The 16,736-nt window shown below is 49.2% G+C and overlaps 1 non-coding gene across 1 annotated transcript; it reads left to right on the top strand.

Moving 5' to 3' along the window:
- The first annotated feature begins 1,724 nt into the window (after nucleotides 1–1,724).
- On the top strand, nucleotides 1,725–1,800 carry TRNAS-GCU (transfer RNA serine (anticodon GCU)). The gene has a single exon. It is a non-coding gene; the product is annotated as a tRNA-Ser (tRNA).
- Nucleotides 1,801–16,736: the final 14,936 nt, after the last annotated feature.

Below are 16,736 nucleotides of genomic sequence, written 5' to 3'. Positions count from 1 at the left end.
CATGACTCCCCTCTGCCATGGAGGGCCCCACACTTGTCTCTGCTCTACTGCACTCAAGTACTATAGTTGTCACAGGGGTATTCCTATTGATTCGATTTTACCCTATAACAGAAAACAACAAACTAGTACAAACTATAGTCTTATGCCTAGGAGCTATTATAACCCTATTTACAGAGGTCTGCGCCCTTACCCAAAATGACATTGAAAAAATCATTGCCTTTTCCACCTCTAGCCAGCTAGGCTTAATAATAGTGACTATTGGAATTAATCAGCCCCACTTAGCATTCCTCCACATCTGCACGCACGCATTTTTCAAAGCTATACTATTTATATACTCTGGATCAATCATCCACAGCTTAGGCGATGAACAAGACATCCGAAAAATGGGAGGCCTATTCAAAACCCTACCCTTCACCACTACCGCCTTAGTCATTGGAAGCCTTGCCCTAACAGGCACCCCTTTCCTAATGGGCTTTTATTCCAAAGACCTTATTATCGAAGCAGCCAATACCTCGTACACCAACGCCTGAACCCTACTCTTAACCCTCCTAGCCACTTCCCTCACAGCTGTCTACAGCACACGAATTATTTTCTTCGCACTCCTAGGACAACCATGATTTCCCACCCTTATACTAATTAACGAGAACAATCCACTCCTAATCAATTCTATCAAGCGCCTATTAATTGGAAGCATTTTTGCAGGATTCCTACTATCTAATAACATCCCCCCAACCACCACCCCGCAAATAACGATACCTCTCTACCTAAAGCTTATAGCCCTAGGAGTAACCCTAACAGGGTTTATAATAGCCCTAGAACTAAACCAAATCACCTATAACCTAAAATTCAACAAGCCTTCAAACACGTTTAAATTCTCTAGCCTCTTAGGCTATTTTCCCACCATTATACACCATCTCCAACCACTAATAGGCCTTACAACAAGCCAGAAATCCGCCTCCCTCCTATTAGACCAAATCTGACTAGAAATACTTCTACCAAAATCAATCTCAAATATACATATAAAATCTTCCACTACAGTATCTTATCAAAAAGGCCTGGTCAAACTATATTTCCTCTCCTTCCTCATCACCCTAACCCTTGCTATGCTCATATTTAATTTCCACGAGTAATCTCCATAATTACTACAACTCCAATAAGCAAGGATCACCCTGTAACCACCACCAACCAAGTCCCGTAGCTATACAACCCCGCAACACCTATAATCTCTTTACTAAAAAATCCAGCATCACCTGTATCATAAATCACCCAATCCTCTATGTCATTAAACTTTAAAATTACCTCCAACTCAGCACCCTCATTCTCAATTACACTAACAATTAACCCCACCTCCATAAGCAAACCCGCAATAAGAGAGCCTAGAACCGTCTTATTAGACACCCATACCTCCAGATACTGCTCAGTTGCTATAGCCATAGTATAGCCAAAAACCACCAACATTCCCTCTAAATAAATCAAAAACACCATGAGACCTAAAAATGGCCCATCAAAACTAATTACAATACCACAACCCACCCCTCCACTCACAATCAACCCCAATCCTCCGTAAATTGGTGAGGGCTTAGAAGAAAACCCCACAAACCCAACTATGAAAATGATACTTAAAATAAACGCAATATATGTCATCATAATTCCTACATGGCCTCTATCCATGACCTATGACATGAAAAAACACCGTTGTACTTCAACTATAAGAATAATGACCGGCCCTGGCCGGTTGGCTCAGTGGTAGAGCATCGGCCTGCTGTGCAGAAGTCCCGGGTTCGATTCCCGGCCAGGGCACATAGGAGAAGCGCCCATCTGCTTCTCCACCCCTCCCCCTCTCCTTCCTCTCTGTCTCTCTCTTCCCTTCCCGCAGCCGAGGCTCCATTGGAGCAAAGATGGTTCCGGCGCTGGGGATGGCTCCTTGGCCTCTGCCCCAGGCGCTAGAGTGGCTCTGGTCATGGCAGAGCGACGCCCCGGAGGGGCAGAGCATTGCCCCCTGGTGGGCAGAGCGTCGCCCCCTGGTGGGCGTGCAGGGTGGATCCCGGTCGGGCGCATGCGGGAGTCTGTCTGACTGTCTCTCCCCGTTTCCAGCTTCAGAAAAATACAAAAAAAAAAAAAAAAAAGAATAATGACAAACATCCGTAAATCCCACCCACTCTTTAAAAATCATCAATGACTCATTCATTGATCTCCCCGCACCCTCAAGTATCTCCTCCTGATGAAACTTTGGATCCATTTTAGGGATTTGTCTAGCAGTGCAAATCCTAACAGGCCTATTCCTTGCCATGCACTATACCTCTGACACCACCACAGCATTCAATTCTGTAACACACATCTGTCGAGATGTAAATTACGGCTGGCTCCTCCGCTACCTCCATGCCAATGGTGCCTCCATATTTTTTATCTGCCTGTATCTCCACGTAGGACAAGGTCTCTACTACGGGTCTTATACCTTCACAGAAACTTGAAACGTAGGGATTCTCCTACTATTCGCAGTTATAGCAACCGCCTTCATAGGATATGTTCTACCATGGGGCCAAATATCTTTCTGAGGAGCCAGTTATCACAAATCTCCTCTCCGCTATTCCCTATATTGGAACAAACGTAGTTGAATGAATCTGAAGAGGCTTCTCAGTAGACAAGGCCACTCTGACCCAATTCTTCGCCTTCCACTTCCTCCTCCCATTCATTATTGCAGTCCTAGTTATAGTACACCTACTATTCCTCCACAAAACAGGGTCAAATAACCTAACAAGTATCCCTTCAAACGCAGATATAATCCCCTTTCACCCCTACTATACAATTAAGGATATCTTAGGATTCCTGTTAATGCTGACAGCCTTATTAGCACTCATATTATTTGCCCCAGACATATTAGGAGACCCAGACAATTATACCCCGGCCAACCCACTGAACACTCCCCCTCATATTAAGCCAGAGTGATATTTTCTATTCGCCTATGCTATCCTACGATCTATTCCCAACAAACTAGGAGGCGTATTAGCACTAGTTCTATCTATTCTAATCCTAGCTCTAGTCCCTTATACTCCACACCTCAAAACAATGAAGTATAATGTTCTGTCCCCTTAGCCAATGCATATTCTGACTCCTAGTTGCAGACCTCATCACACTCACATGAATCGGAGGCCAACCCATAGAACACCCCTATATTATCATTGGCCAACTAGCATCAATCCTATATTTTTCAATCATTCTAATCTTTATACCCCTTGCCTGCATCATAGAAAACCGATTCTTAAAATGAAGAGTCTTTGTAGTATACTTATTACTCTGGTCTTGTAAACCAGCAAAGGGAACTCAACCTCCCCCAAAGACCTCAAGGAGAGAGCACAAGTCCCACCATCAACACCCAAAGCTGATATTCTAATTAAACTACCCCTTGACTTTGTAGAGGGAAATACTCCCACCGGGGACCGAGGGAGGTGGCCTGTCCCTCTCTGTACGGATGGCAGCCGGTGCTATAGGGACAAGACTCACTCATCACTTTCATGGGCCATTCGCCTTGTTTATTCTGCACGTTCAAAGTTGTTTTGAAGCCCCCCCTCCTTAATCCATTTAAATCTATTTTCTTACCCTCTCTCCCAAAGACTCTTGCACCAGATGAGGCTATGTTTCCAGGTTCTGCCCCTTTCCGACCTGCTCGCTGACCCATGCCAGGGGCCAGCGACTGGACACTGCTTTCTGAAATGTCCTCTTGGATCAATCCTCACAATTCTTTTCCCATGGTCCTTTCCGGGGGGGGGGGGGGAGTGATATCCCTTTTCTACAGATCCTAGCAAACTTTAGGCAGGCTTTCACGGTGATTCTGACTCTGGGTTCTTACAAGTTCCAAAGGAAGGCGTCTTCCTCGAATAACCCGTCTTCGGTTTTTACGGAGCTGACTCTCTGACTTCCCGGAGATCTTCAGGTAAAGCCCCACGCAGGTTCCCAAAAGGGGCAGCGTTTTCCAACGTGGTGATTTAACATGTCTTATGCACGATTCACTTACAAAGCAGCAAGTCATTTACGTAATATTTTTTTAGTAAGTCACTAGGGAAGCCTGTGACCTGATGTCAAGGCAAGATGTGGGATTTCTTTCTTTCTTTCTTTCTTTCTTTCTTTCTTTCTTTCTTTCTTTCTTTCTTTCTTTCTTTCTTTCTTTCTTTCTTTCTTTCTTTCTTTCTTCTTTCTTTCTTTCTTCTTTCTTTCTTTCTTTCTTTCTTTCTTTCTTTCTTTCTTTCTTTCTTTCTTTCTTTCTTTCTTTCTTTCTCTTCCTCCCTTCCATCCTCCCTCCCTCCCTCCCTCCCTCCCTCCCTCCCTCCCTCCCTCCCTCTCTCTCTTTCTTTCTTTCTTTCTTTCTTTCTTTCTCTTTGATTTTCCTAAATAGGGATTCTTAACCTCCATCATTTTAGGATGTGAATGTTTAAATTTCTGGTACAAGTTTCTTTTATAAGCCATGTGGATCTTTTCACCAAGAAAACATAGAAGTCAATTTCTAGTTGAGCGTGTTTTGAAGCTGCCCTGAATTGAGAGAATAATGCCTGGGGCACTTCTGTATTTAACTTTATTCTGTGCTTTAACTGTGTCACAATGTTCCACATTCTCTACCATGTGCTTTTCCTATCGCCCCCGCCAAGCGCACAGTGATCGCTGGACGCTGTCTGCGTCCCTGGGCCTCATACCTGCTCCATCCAGGCGGTCCGTCCGCTCAACATCTCCACATGCATTTTGAAAGCAGCTGAGCCTGGTGCGCCCAAACGTGAGCTGGTCAGTCCCTGATTCCACCCCTTTCGATCTTAGAGAACGGCCTCTGCTTTCTTCCACGTTGGGGGGCAGAAAACCTTCGTCTCCTCCCGGACTCTCTCTGTCTCAGATCCCACGTTCGGCCCAGCAGGTAAGCTGACCGCTCACCTTCAGAACCTGCCGACTGTCCGTCAGGACTGGCCTCCTGCATGACACGGCTCCCCCGCCCCACCCCCCTGCGAGAAGATCGCGTGCCCCCACGAGTCTCTCCGCCTCCACCTCCCTGTGGGCACAGTCACTACAGGGACCCTGGCAGCAGTCATAGGTCCCATCACTCTTCTGCACAGCAAGGAAAGCCAGGGTCCCTGCCAAGGCTCCCCACTGCCCGCCCAGCTCCGTGCGCCCCTTCCTGCTGTCCTCACGTGTGGACTCCAGCTGACCAGCACCACCCACTTCCCCAACCGCAGGGTGCACCCTGACCCACCTCCTTCACGTCCCCTGCCCGGCACATCTGCAGAGCTATACCCCACAATCCACCGCCCGTGGTCCCTTCTCACTGACGTCTCCTGAGAAGGATGGTCTCTGGCTACCCCGGGTTCCACAGCGCCCCTCCACCGCCAGTCTTTGCCCATCACGTCACCCTGGCTCGCACTCACGGACACCTGACCTGGTTCCGTGTTGCTCAGCTTGGCTTTGACCTTGTCTATGTCCGCGAGACGGTAAAAGGCGTGGAAAAGCACCTTGTTTTGTTCACGTGGCATCCCAGCGACGGCACAGATGAACGAGGCTCTGACCAGGGTCCCCGAAGGGCTGAGTTGAGGGCACGGTGTCCTGCTCAAGCCAGCACCCGCTGGGCAGCACCGCACATGGTTGGGGTTGACACGGCAAAGTGTGGACCACAGCCTCCTTGTCTTTGGATTTCCTCCTGCGCAGAACATTCTGATGAAGCTTGGGTACATGTGGCATTGCCAAACCCCTGGTTAAACAGTTTTTTAATTTCTAAATCAAAAAGCCCATGTTCATCATTACTCTGCTAACATTGTTTCCTTGGGGTCCCACCTGATGTCACCACCAACTGACCCTGCCTGTCCCCCTGCCACAGTTCATCCTCGCCGGTCAGTTCTATCCTGCCAGAGACTGGCACGTTCTCTCTGGACAAGTGCACCTTGGAAAGTGTCTTTCATGACCCACGTCACGGGAGAATTATTGCTGAACGTTGTCATTGTATTGGTTCAGAGCAGACACTAACTATTTCTGGGGAGCTGTTCCACCTCCCCGCCTGTCACTCCTTACCTTTCGTAATCCCATCCTAATAGTCTACTTTGTCTGTGTCTGATTAATTTCCAGGGGTGGGTGATTAAGGCATTGGTCGAACACCTGACTGTCGGTCAGCCCAGTGAGAGGGGGGCCACACAGGATGGGGAGTGGATGAGGGAGGACGGTGAGAGCCGCTCAGCCCAGCGAGAGGGGGGCCACACAGGATGGGGAGTGGATGAGGGAGGACGGTGAGAGCCACTCAGCCCAGTGAGAGGGGGGCCACACAGGATGGGGAGTGAATGAGGGAGGATGGTGAGGGTTGCTCAGCCCAGCGAGAGGGGGGCCACACAGGATGGGGAGTGGATGAGGGAGGATGGTGAAGGTCGCTCTCTCGGCAGTTTCTGCTCGGAGCGTGTCCAGTCCTGGTCACTCACACTTCTCACACTGTCACCTCCCAGCTCCCTGACCACTCAAGTGTTGGCTTTGATGCACTCATCTAAAATTCAGAACTCTCTGTGAGCGCTCATTCACGGAGAACAGCAGTGTCCTGTTCTTCACGCCCCGACCCTGGGCTGTCCAGACTGGGCAGGGTGCCTCCTGCACTGCACACTGGGAAGCCGTAGCTGCCTGGCTTCCCCGCAAGCTGAACAAAATAAAAATAAAAAAGCTGTGCTGATGGAGGCATCCCAAAAAATATGGCAGGGAACGAGAGAGGCCTGAAGACCGTGAGCAGCTGCACGCACGAGCTAGTCACAGGACGGCCACAGGCCGATTTTGTTTTCTCTTTGTGTTTTGTCTCAAAGCTTCCTCTTCCATGTTTGTGTTTAAATAGTGTCTGTCTAGGAGGAAAGGACTTCTGTGATGATAATCACTTCCAGGCCCCTGGGAACTTCGGGTTCCTGTAAAACTCCTGACTTAGAAGTGCTCACAGGAGAGAAGACAGCACCACGGGCAGAGCCTGCCGTTGCTTCACAGGAAGACCCTCCCACTTGGTGTAAAACACAAGAGCCCACTTTCTGCACCGTAAAGACTTCGGCCACACCAGCTGGACGTCCTTCCCCCAGACAGAGACTGTCTCCTGCACGACACCTGTCGCCTGCGTGACTACAACATGATCCTGGAGCCCAGGGGTCTCCAAACTTTTTACATAGGGGGCCAGTTCACTCTCCCTCAGACCGTTGGAGGGCCAGACTATAAAAAAAAAAAAAAACTATGAACAAATCCCTATGCACACTGCACATATCTTATTTTAAAGTAAAAAAACAAAACGGGAACAAATACAATATTTAAAATAAAGAACAAGTAAATTTAAATCAACAAACTGACCAGTATTTCAATGGGAACTATGCTCCTCTCACTGACCACCAATGAAAGAGATGCCCCTTCCAGAAGTGCAACGGGGGCCGGATAAATGGCCTCAGAGGGCCACATGCGGCCTGCGGGCCGTAATTTGGGGACCCCTGCTGGAGCCAGATGTGTTCAAGGGTAGATGCTCTTTATTTTTTTGACCCAGAACAGTCTAGTTGGGTCTATAACTTAGTCGTTTACACATGAGATGTTTTGGGGGTTCAGCAACAAAACAATTAATCAGTATCTGTCTATGTTTGACACTATACGTTTTCCTTAAGAGTATCACATGATCTGCTCCAAGGCTGGGAACAAATATCTGGATGCCTTTCAGAGTCAAAGGTCACCCAAAGCAATGCTTGTGTGTTGAACAGCAGCACCCTTGAGGGACGTATGATGAGGACTCCAAGCTAAAGACCCCGTGTGCCTGGTGCCGCCCACAGCAGTGACAGACCCCCCACTGGGAGCCAGTGACCTCACAGCCAGTGGAGATGGGGACTGGTGGTGGGTAGCCAGCTCAGGTGGGTTAGCAGCACTGGGGAAAGTGGCTCTGGGAGGAAGAGACCTCATCTAGACTCCCTGGACCACAGGCTTCACGGGCCAGGGACCCTGACATCGTGTGTAATATTGTGCATGTGGTTCACGTGAGACGTGGCCTTGGCCTAGTCCAGCTGTGTCCATCATGAAATTAAAACAACACACCCTAGCCTGACCAGGTGGTGGCGCAGTGGATAGAGCATCGGTCTGAGACGCAGAGGACCCAGGTTTGAAACCCCAAGGTCGCCAGCTTGAGCGCGGGCTCATCTGGCTTGAGCCTGGGATCACAGACATAATCCTATGGTCTCTGGCTTGAGCCCAAAGGTTGCTGGCTTGAGCAAGAGGTCACTTGCTCTGCTGTAGCCCCCCAGTCAAGGCACATATGAGAAAGCAATCAATGAATAACTAAGGAGCTACAATGAAGGATTGATGCTTCTCATCTCTCTCCGTTCCTGCCTGTCTGTCCCTATCTGTCCCTCTCTCTGTCTCTCTCACTAAAAAAATAAAATAAAATAAAACAACACGCCCCAGCAAAGACTCTGTACAAATCCTTTTTTCCACAGTGTTGAATGCACAGTCCACAGAAATGCCCCTGACAGGATCCCCTCTGGGTCGCCCTGATGTAGATATCGTATAACACTGACCTCCTCGCGATGGAGGACCCTGGAGTTACCTCCCAGAATCTGAACAAATTCCTTTGACGGGGTTGGCGTCACCGGTCGAACCCGGATTTATGCAGCTAACTCAACATGACCTATCATAACATGTTCAGGGCAGATCCAAGTCCAGGGCCATGCTTTGCCAACGGTCGCGGCACCGCAGACTGCATTCCACAGGGAAAGGGTTAAAAGGGCTTCGAGGATTTACGTGCCATCACCCCCAGGTTCAATTTCTAAAAAATTCAGGTTTCTGTCTGATAGACACTATTTCTTTACAGGCTTTAAACATCTTAAAAATGTGTGAATAGCAAAAGGTTTAAATGTGTCTGTTTATCTAAAAAAAAAAAAGAAAATCTGCTTAGTGCAGACGTCATCATTCTGTTAATGTCTTTTACTGTTTCGTCCCAGACTCATTTGCAAATACCATTGAATGTATTACATGAATCAAATTGAATTTTATTTTATCTGTAATACAGTGAATGTATATTTGACTAAAAAAATATTTAGCAAGGCATTTTTAGTCTAACTCGTAATCTCACAATGCTAGGCGTTTCTAAATAACACGGGCTAATATAAGACTCTTTGAAGCTAATAACTTCAGACATGAATTTCACTCCCAGAAACACCAGACCCATTTTAAACTTTTGTAAATTCGAGGTGTTTCCCTTGATTTTTTTTTCTTTTTGCTTCTTGCGATGTAAAGTGTGACTTAAGCTTATTTTATTGTTAAGAAATAATCAGCTAAACTGATATTCTCTGAGGAAAAATACACTAAGAGCTGTCATCTCTGACATATTAAATTCTTTTTTAAAAAGTGATAGAGTCATTCATGAGAGGCATATGACTCACTACTAATACTGTAAAGATGAGAATTAAAATTTGTTGAAGTCAATGTGTCGGCTAACTTGTCACCTGGTTTGGGGGGGTGAGATACCGTTCACTCCGACTGGCGCACCCTCCAGACCTCTATAGTCTCAGAGCCGACCTTGTATTGGTCAGCTGTGTGCTCACCCACTGGGGACAGATGTGGAGAGCAGCACGGGCACTCTGAGGTCACCTGAGGAACCAGGACTTGAGAACGGTTCTTTATTTACTACGTCTGTTTTCCCGTCAAACCTCAGGGGTGTTACAAGGATCGTGTGCAAGGCTGTGGATGGGCGGCTGTCCTGAGCGGACGACTGTTATTGCTTGTGGAACACTGTGTCCCAGCCCAGGGTACAGTCTGCCTGCTTGCATGCTCAGAGGACTCACCCAGGGCACAGCCAGGGTGCACGAGGGGCCCAGGGAAGGACGGCCCCACGGGGTCTGGCCGTCGTCCATCACCTTGGTCCACTCCCAGCAGGTGTGGTCACCATTGCAGGTAATGTCACGTTTAGCCACGGGAGGGATGATTTTACCCTGTGTCACCCCAGAATCTGAAAGGCCTGGCCCCAACTTTTCCCTGGACATCTGTCCTGCCATGGAGGGGAAGCGCCCTATCCTTGGGAGATAAGAGAGAAGCCAGCCCTGTGGTCTGGCGGCCGTGGTGGCCAGGGCAGGCCGAGACAGACATGGGTCTGTGAAGTCCCCGTGGCCCACGGGCAGGCAGCAGGTCCTGAGCCTGCACGCTTCCCTGGCTCCTGCTGGCACCATCCACCCTTGCTGATGGTCAGGGATGCACCTCCCGCCCCTCGCTTTTCCAGCTCTCCTGATGCTTTGTTATGCGTATAACTCATTGCACTAAATCTGTTTTCTTTACAAAACCCAGGCTGACATGGCTTCTCATGTTGCTTAGATACGCTTGAAGTCTTTTTTTTTATTATTATCAGTTACCTAATTGCTGCAGAGGACACCACCCAGACCTCAGTGGCTCGCAGCAGCAACGGAATTAAACTATGCATCAGTGAGACAGAGAGGTATCTAGAAACTCTCCAAACAACTGAGACGAAGTCACTCTCTTTTAAACAACCCATGGGTCGTAGAAGACATTGAAACAGAAACCAGAAAGTAGTCTTATCTTTCTGGATGACACAAAAATGAGAGCACAGCACATACAGATCTGTGAGCCACGGAGAAACACGGCTTCGCGCGCCTGCAGGAGGGGTGAAGGGACGTGTGACATCAGTGACATCAGCTTCCGTCTCAGCCTGTTAGAAAGAGAGGGGCCAGTCAAATCCAAAGGGCACCGGCGCATGAACAAAAAGTGAACAGAAATCAATAAACTAGAATGCAGGGAAACGGTCAAGAAAATCAAGGACACCATACCTTTGAAAAGACCAACAACACATACCAATAGAGCCAGACGGGTCAGAACAAAAGGAAAGAATGTTAGCAGAGACCTAACCGCAGATGTGTAAAGAATAGAGAAATGTCACGTACCACACCGTGACCGTACATCTGACAAACTACAGGAAATCACCGACACGAACAACCAGGGAGAAACAGTTCAACAGGTGGCCCAATGTTGACTAACAATACCGGATTGTTAGTTAAAAAGTTTCCCACAACAGGACACGTGAGGCTCAAACTGTTTCCCTGATGAGTACTACCCCATCTTAGGGAAAGAAATAACAACAAGTTTATACAAATTCTTCCAGAAGATATAAAAAGAGAGAAGACATCACACTCACTCTACGAATTCTGTCTTTCTCTGACCTCCCAGACGACGCAGGATGGGAGAACCGTGGACCCACGCGCCTCACAAAACGGAGTCTACCCCCACGGTTCCTAACAGCGATTTTCAACCCCTGTGCCCTAAGGACATTTAAAAACGTGCCATACCCGACTGTGTTGTCAGGGGCACTGACCTCTTCTCCTTAGAGTGTCACCTAGAAAAATGAGCACTGTCCACACAACAATAGCCACCCGGTGTGAGTGAATCAAAATCATACTTATCTTTTTTTCCAGATCAGCAAAAATAGATTTTTTGACATGCCGCAGAATTTTAGTCACTAGCATGTGTGTGTGCCATGAGACTAGAAAGGTTGAAAACAGCTGGTTTATCAGAAAAATAAAGCATGATGGTCCCATGGACGTTATCACAGAAATCCAGGTTTTGTTTAATATTAATGTTATGCTCTTGGATGGGTTCATATTATAAAAATAACAATTTGAGCCATCAATCAATTTATTATATATTGAATGTTTTTTAAGTTTAACATCCCAGTAGACATGTTTGAGGGAAAACAGCGAACTTTTCTCCATATCTGCTATCCTGAGGGAAGTCTCACCATGAGCTGTAGGCGACATCCCAGGATGCGCTGAGCAGCCCATTCCGGTCCATGCAGGTTCTGGCCCATCACCGGGCACCAGACAACTGAGCCACATGGTGACCTCCACCGCACGGCACTGAGGGGGAAGCAGGATATAGGGATGGAATGTCACATGTAGGACAGTGTCGCTCCCGTCCCTTCCGATACAAACACACAAGACGACGCCTGATTCCTGCAGCTTCGGGGGCAACAAAGGCAACGTCCTTCCTGAGTTCTGTTCCGCCCACACTGGCCACCCGCCTGCCCCTGGCTGCTGCCCTCTCTGGGGCGTCCCTGAGCCGGACAGCTGGCCCACATTTCTGCAGTCTGATGTCACTGTTTAAGTTCCCTCACACTACATAAAGGAAGAGACATCTCCGCTGCCCCCCGTCATGGTGGCATTACCCGTGAGAAGCCAGGTCTTCGTAATCCATTCTCTTCCTCCTTAAACGTCCACGGCAGGACCTTGCGTGAACAATGGAAATCGTTCGTTAATTAAAGCTCCCCTGAGGATGAGGGGAACAGTCGTGGGCTGACGGTGAGGAGGAGCTGTCTGTGCACAGCAGGGTATGCCGGGGAACATGCTGAACCCCGTGTGACCCCTGGCAGAAACGTCCCCCCTCTTCATGGTCTAGGGTTGGGCTTGTGACCTTGGATGGACTCAGGGGCCCTCCATGCACAGCCCATCTCCACGTTGCAGCCGGATGCTCTGGATGTATCAGCAGGGACAGGAAAGTGTCCAGACGTCCGTCCACTCCTTCAGCGGATCATGAGCACAGTGAGGCGGGAAACAGCTGAGGTTCGGGAAGGCAGCATCTCGCACCGTCATCCAGATTTGTGGAAATAGAAGCAGAAACAGAAGAGGAATGTGATCAACAGATGACCTCTCAGCAAAGCCAGGATGTATCCTGAGGGTTTCCCGTGAGCCGGTCCGTTCTTGGACTTCTGGCCAACCCGCAGATGCTAGATGCAAACTCTACCTTCAGGCTACTTAAAACTAAACCCTGTTGTTTTTTTTCTTTCGAGAATTTAGTGCTCTCATCAGAGGAAAAGCACAACAGAGTGAAATAAAACATCACGGCACACAGAGAGACGCAAATGATTGTGGACAGAGCACAGACCTTCTCGGAACCGGAGGGTTCACTGTTTTCTAATAAGAATTGATGTTTCTGCACCTGACAAAGATGTGAGCCCGGCAGCTCACCACAAATCAGACCATCGTGTGCCCACCACCTGTGCAGAGAAATCGGCTACAACTGGAGACACACGGTCGCACACAGAAACGATGACTGAGAGCCAGCAACCTTCCCACCCGAGCAGCTGGACGGACGGTGGTCCAGGGCAGACGGTGGTCCAGGGCAGCCGTGGCCACCCTACGTCTGAAACGATGGCAAAGGCTGTCTCACACACGTGAATTATTTTTTTAGCTGGAAAGACCGAAATCCCAGAGGAATGTTTTAAAAATGAACCCAGGGGAAGAATAGGATATGCTGGTGTACTAAGCAGATGGGAGCAACGGCGAATGTGACCTCGGTTCAGATCTGTTCGCCTGAAGCCACCGTGATGGAGAAGATCTTACCCATCAGTCTTCAGTAACAAAGAGAATGGTCCATGATGCAGTTCCGCCAAATACAGGGAAATGTTGTCTTCTTCATTCTTCTTAAACTTAGCTAAAGAGTTAAAACACTGAACTAAAGGTACACTCTAGAACACTTTCCAAAGATCCGTCTGATAAATGGAATTTTGAAGGAAAAATATAAATAAATAAAACAAAAGAACGTGATCCTTCAGCAACGTAAAGACTTCAATCTATGTTGATTGCTGGGCCTGTCTGCAGCTCCCGCAGAGAGCAGAGGGCCCAGCCCGGCAATCTGTCTGCGGTGAGGCTGATCTCACCATGGAAGTCTCCCCAGCTTTCCCGTGCGTCGATGGAAAAGTTTAGAGGTTTAAGAAACAAACGACAAGGAAGAATTCCACTGAGATCTCGGAATAGCGATGTACCTCTGGCTGAACCCGCAGTCCTCAACCAGAGAGAGAACGCTACATTTCGCGGGAGTCCTCTCCTATGTCCATCCCTTCCAGAGACATCGGTTTGAGACCGAATCGCAGGAGCAGAAAAGGATGACCATGGAGGGTGGTTTGTGTGGAGCCGGAGGGAGTCCGTCCACCAAAGGAAAGGGCTGCTGCAAACGTGATTCAGGTCATGTCCTGGCTGCTCCTTTCACACCATGAAGTGAAACCTGGATTTCCCATCATCCCCTGGTGAGGGAAGAAGTCAGTCATCATCCGACATGCAGCCCAAGTTCCCACAGGCGACACGCTCTGGGTACCCAGGGAACCCTGTGCCGGTCCCCTTCAATCCACTTCCCTTAAGTCGCTCACTGCGGACTTTCCTGGGACAAAAGACGGGCAGCCTCACGCTCACCCCCGAAACATGTCTGCATGGACGAGACTTCAGTTACGAAGGGGTTTCCACATATTGCCAGATTGAAACACCGCTCCCTAATCCATTAGGACTGACCAGGTATGCCTGGTCATGTACTCAACACTCACTGCGTGTGTGTGTGTGTGTGTGTGTGTCTGTGTGCGCGTGCACACGCATGTGTGTGTAGTTGTGTGTGTCTGTGTGTGTTTGTCTGTGTGTGTCTGTGTGTGCACACACATGTGTGTGTCTGTGTCTGTGTTTGTGTGCATGCGCACATGCATGAGTGTGTATGTGTCTGTGTGTGTGTGCACGCACACGCATGTGTGTGTGTTTGTGTACATCTGTGTCTGTGTGTGTTTGTGTGTGTGTTTGTGTGTGCGTGCACATGCATGTGTGTGTGTGTGTGTGTGTGTGTGTGTGTGTGCCTGTAGGGGTTTCAATTAATACCATGTGGTGACTTAGCTCAAAGGCAGTGCTGGTCAAATGAAAACGCCAGGAGTTAGAACACTTTTTCCCTTATGAAAGTTTTACAGAAACGTTCAAGTTAATTCTTCACTCAGACGATAATAAAAAAAAATTAAAACCTGAAATCTAAAATCCCACCCCCACATTTCTCTCACACCCGGCAAATGGATGTGAACGGGACCTCCAGCTCAGTCTGCAGCCCGGCCCCCGGCATTCTTCTCCGGTCGTCAACTGGCACCGGCCACACCTCTGGACGGGCGAGCTCAATCTCCACGCGCCCACGCTGACCCAGTTCTTAAGATCTGAAACAGTTCACAGAAATGGAAAGACTATTGCAAAGATTAGTCCTTTACCCAAAACCTCAAACATGCAAGTTCTTATAATAAGAAACTACATATCAGACAAGATGATGGTATTGGCAAGGAATTCAACTTCTCCTGGCTTGCCAAAACCTAAGATGTGCTGTCCACGCAGCAGAGCAGCCTGTCCATGCAACCATGACAGCCAGCCTATCCCCCTGCCCCTCTCAGCCTCCCCGGATTCTTCCCAGGCAGCCTTCTGCCATGGGGTTCCCAAGTCTACGTCAGCCTTCAAAGTAGCCGTTCCAGCAGAAAGAGTTCTGACGTTCCAACGAGTTATAGAAGAATCGTAAGATGTAGCCTCATTTGCTAAGATATCACATGCCTGTCAAAGATCCGAGCAGAGATGTGATGTTTCCCAGGAAAATGGGGCATGGGTGGGGGAGATGGAGCAAAGAGAAGGGCTTCCTCTTGGTTTCACATGATCGGGAGGCGGCTTGGCCGGGTACTTGTCCATTCACAGCAAGCTCAACGTGGGGGGGGGGGGGGTTCTGTTCTCACTGGGCCCTGCAGAATCTCACTTTTATTTATTTATTTATTTATTTATTTATTTTTTTTTGTATTTTTCTGAAGCTGGAAACAGGGAGAGACAGTCAGATAGACTCCCGCATGCGCCCGACCGGGATCAACCCGGCACGCCCAGCAGGGGCGGCGCTCTGCCCACCAGGGGGCGATGCTCTGCCCCTCCGGGGCGTCGCTCTGCCGCGACCAGAGCCACTCCAGCGCCTGGGGCAGAGGCCAAGGAGCCATCCCCAGCACCCGGGCTATCTTTGCTCCAATGGAGCCTTGGCTGCGGGAGGGGAAGAGAGAGACAGAGAGGAAGGAGGGGGGGGTGGAGAAGCAAATGGGCGCTTCTCCTATGTGCCCTGGCCGGGAATCGAACCCGGGTCCACCGCATGCCAGGCCGACGCTCTACCGCTGAGCCAACCGGCCAGGGCCAGAATCTCACTTTTGCTATTGAACTTCCCAATCCCTGCCTCCAGGGGTTCGGTGACAATTCCTGTGTCCTCTGCCGTGGGCTTTGTTCCCCAAATCTCAAGGGAACTGAAGCCCTGGATTCAGCTGTCGGCATGTCTCCTCTTCTGCCCCGTGAGGGGCCAGAGCTGAAGCAGGAACTTGTACCCTGTGGGTCACCCGTCCCCCACGGCCTCCCTTCCCTGCTCGGGGACCCATTCCCAAGGCCTCAGAACGTCCCCGCTGTCCCCTGGTTCCTGTCCACGATGGGACCTGACGTTCATCGGGGAACCAGATTGTTTTCTCAGCCTCAAGAAGCAAGCAGGAGGGGGAGAGACAGGAAGGGGGAGGCCGCGCCTGAACCCCCAGGATGAAATAAAAGCCACAGGCTGGGCCGTCCAGTCCCACGCTGCAAGACAGTGCCAGAAATGAACAGTCCCAATGCCAGAAATCTTTTCACACTTAATCTCAATTAGAGATTTCTCTGGACCTGACAACCATGCTTAAGAGAGAGAGAGAGAAAAAGATTTTAAAGGAAGTGTTTCGTGGTGAGCTGAACCAGTCACCAGAAAGAACCTCTCTTCCTCCTCCTCCTCCTCTTCCTCCTCCTCCTCCTCTTCCTCCTCCTCTTCCTCCTCCTCCTCCTCTTCCTCCTCAACCTCCTCCTCTTCCTCCTCCTCCTCTTCCTCCTCCTCCACCTCCTCCTCCTCTTCCTCCTCCTCCTCTTCCTCCTTTTCTTCCTCAACCTCCTCCTCCT

This window comes from Saccopteryx leptura, chromosome 1, assembly GCF_036850995.1.
Source record: "Saccopteryx leptura isolate mSacLep1 chromosome 1, mSacLep1_pri_phased_curated, whole genome shotgun sequence".
Classification (NCBI taxonomy): Eukaryota; Metazoa; Chordata; class Mammalia; order Chiroptera; family Emballonuridae; genus Saccopteryx; species Saccopteryx leptura.
Note: the sequence above shows the minus strand (reverse complement) of the source record. Positions and strands in the feature narration are given on the sequence as shown.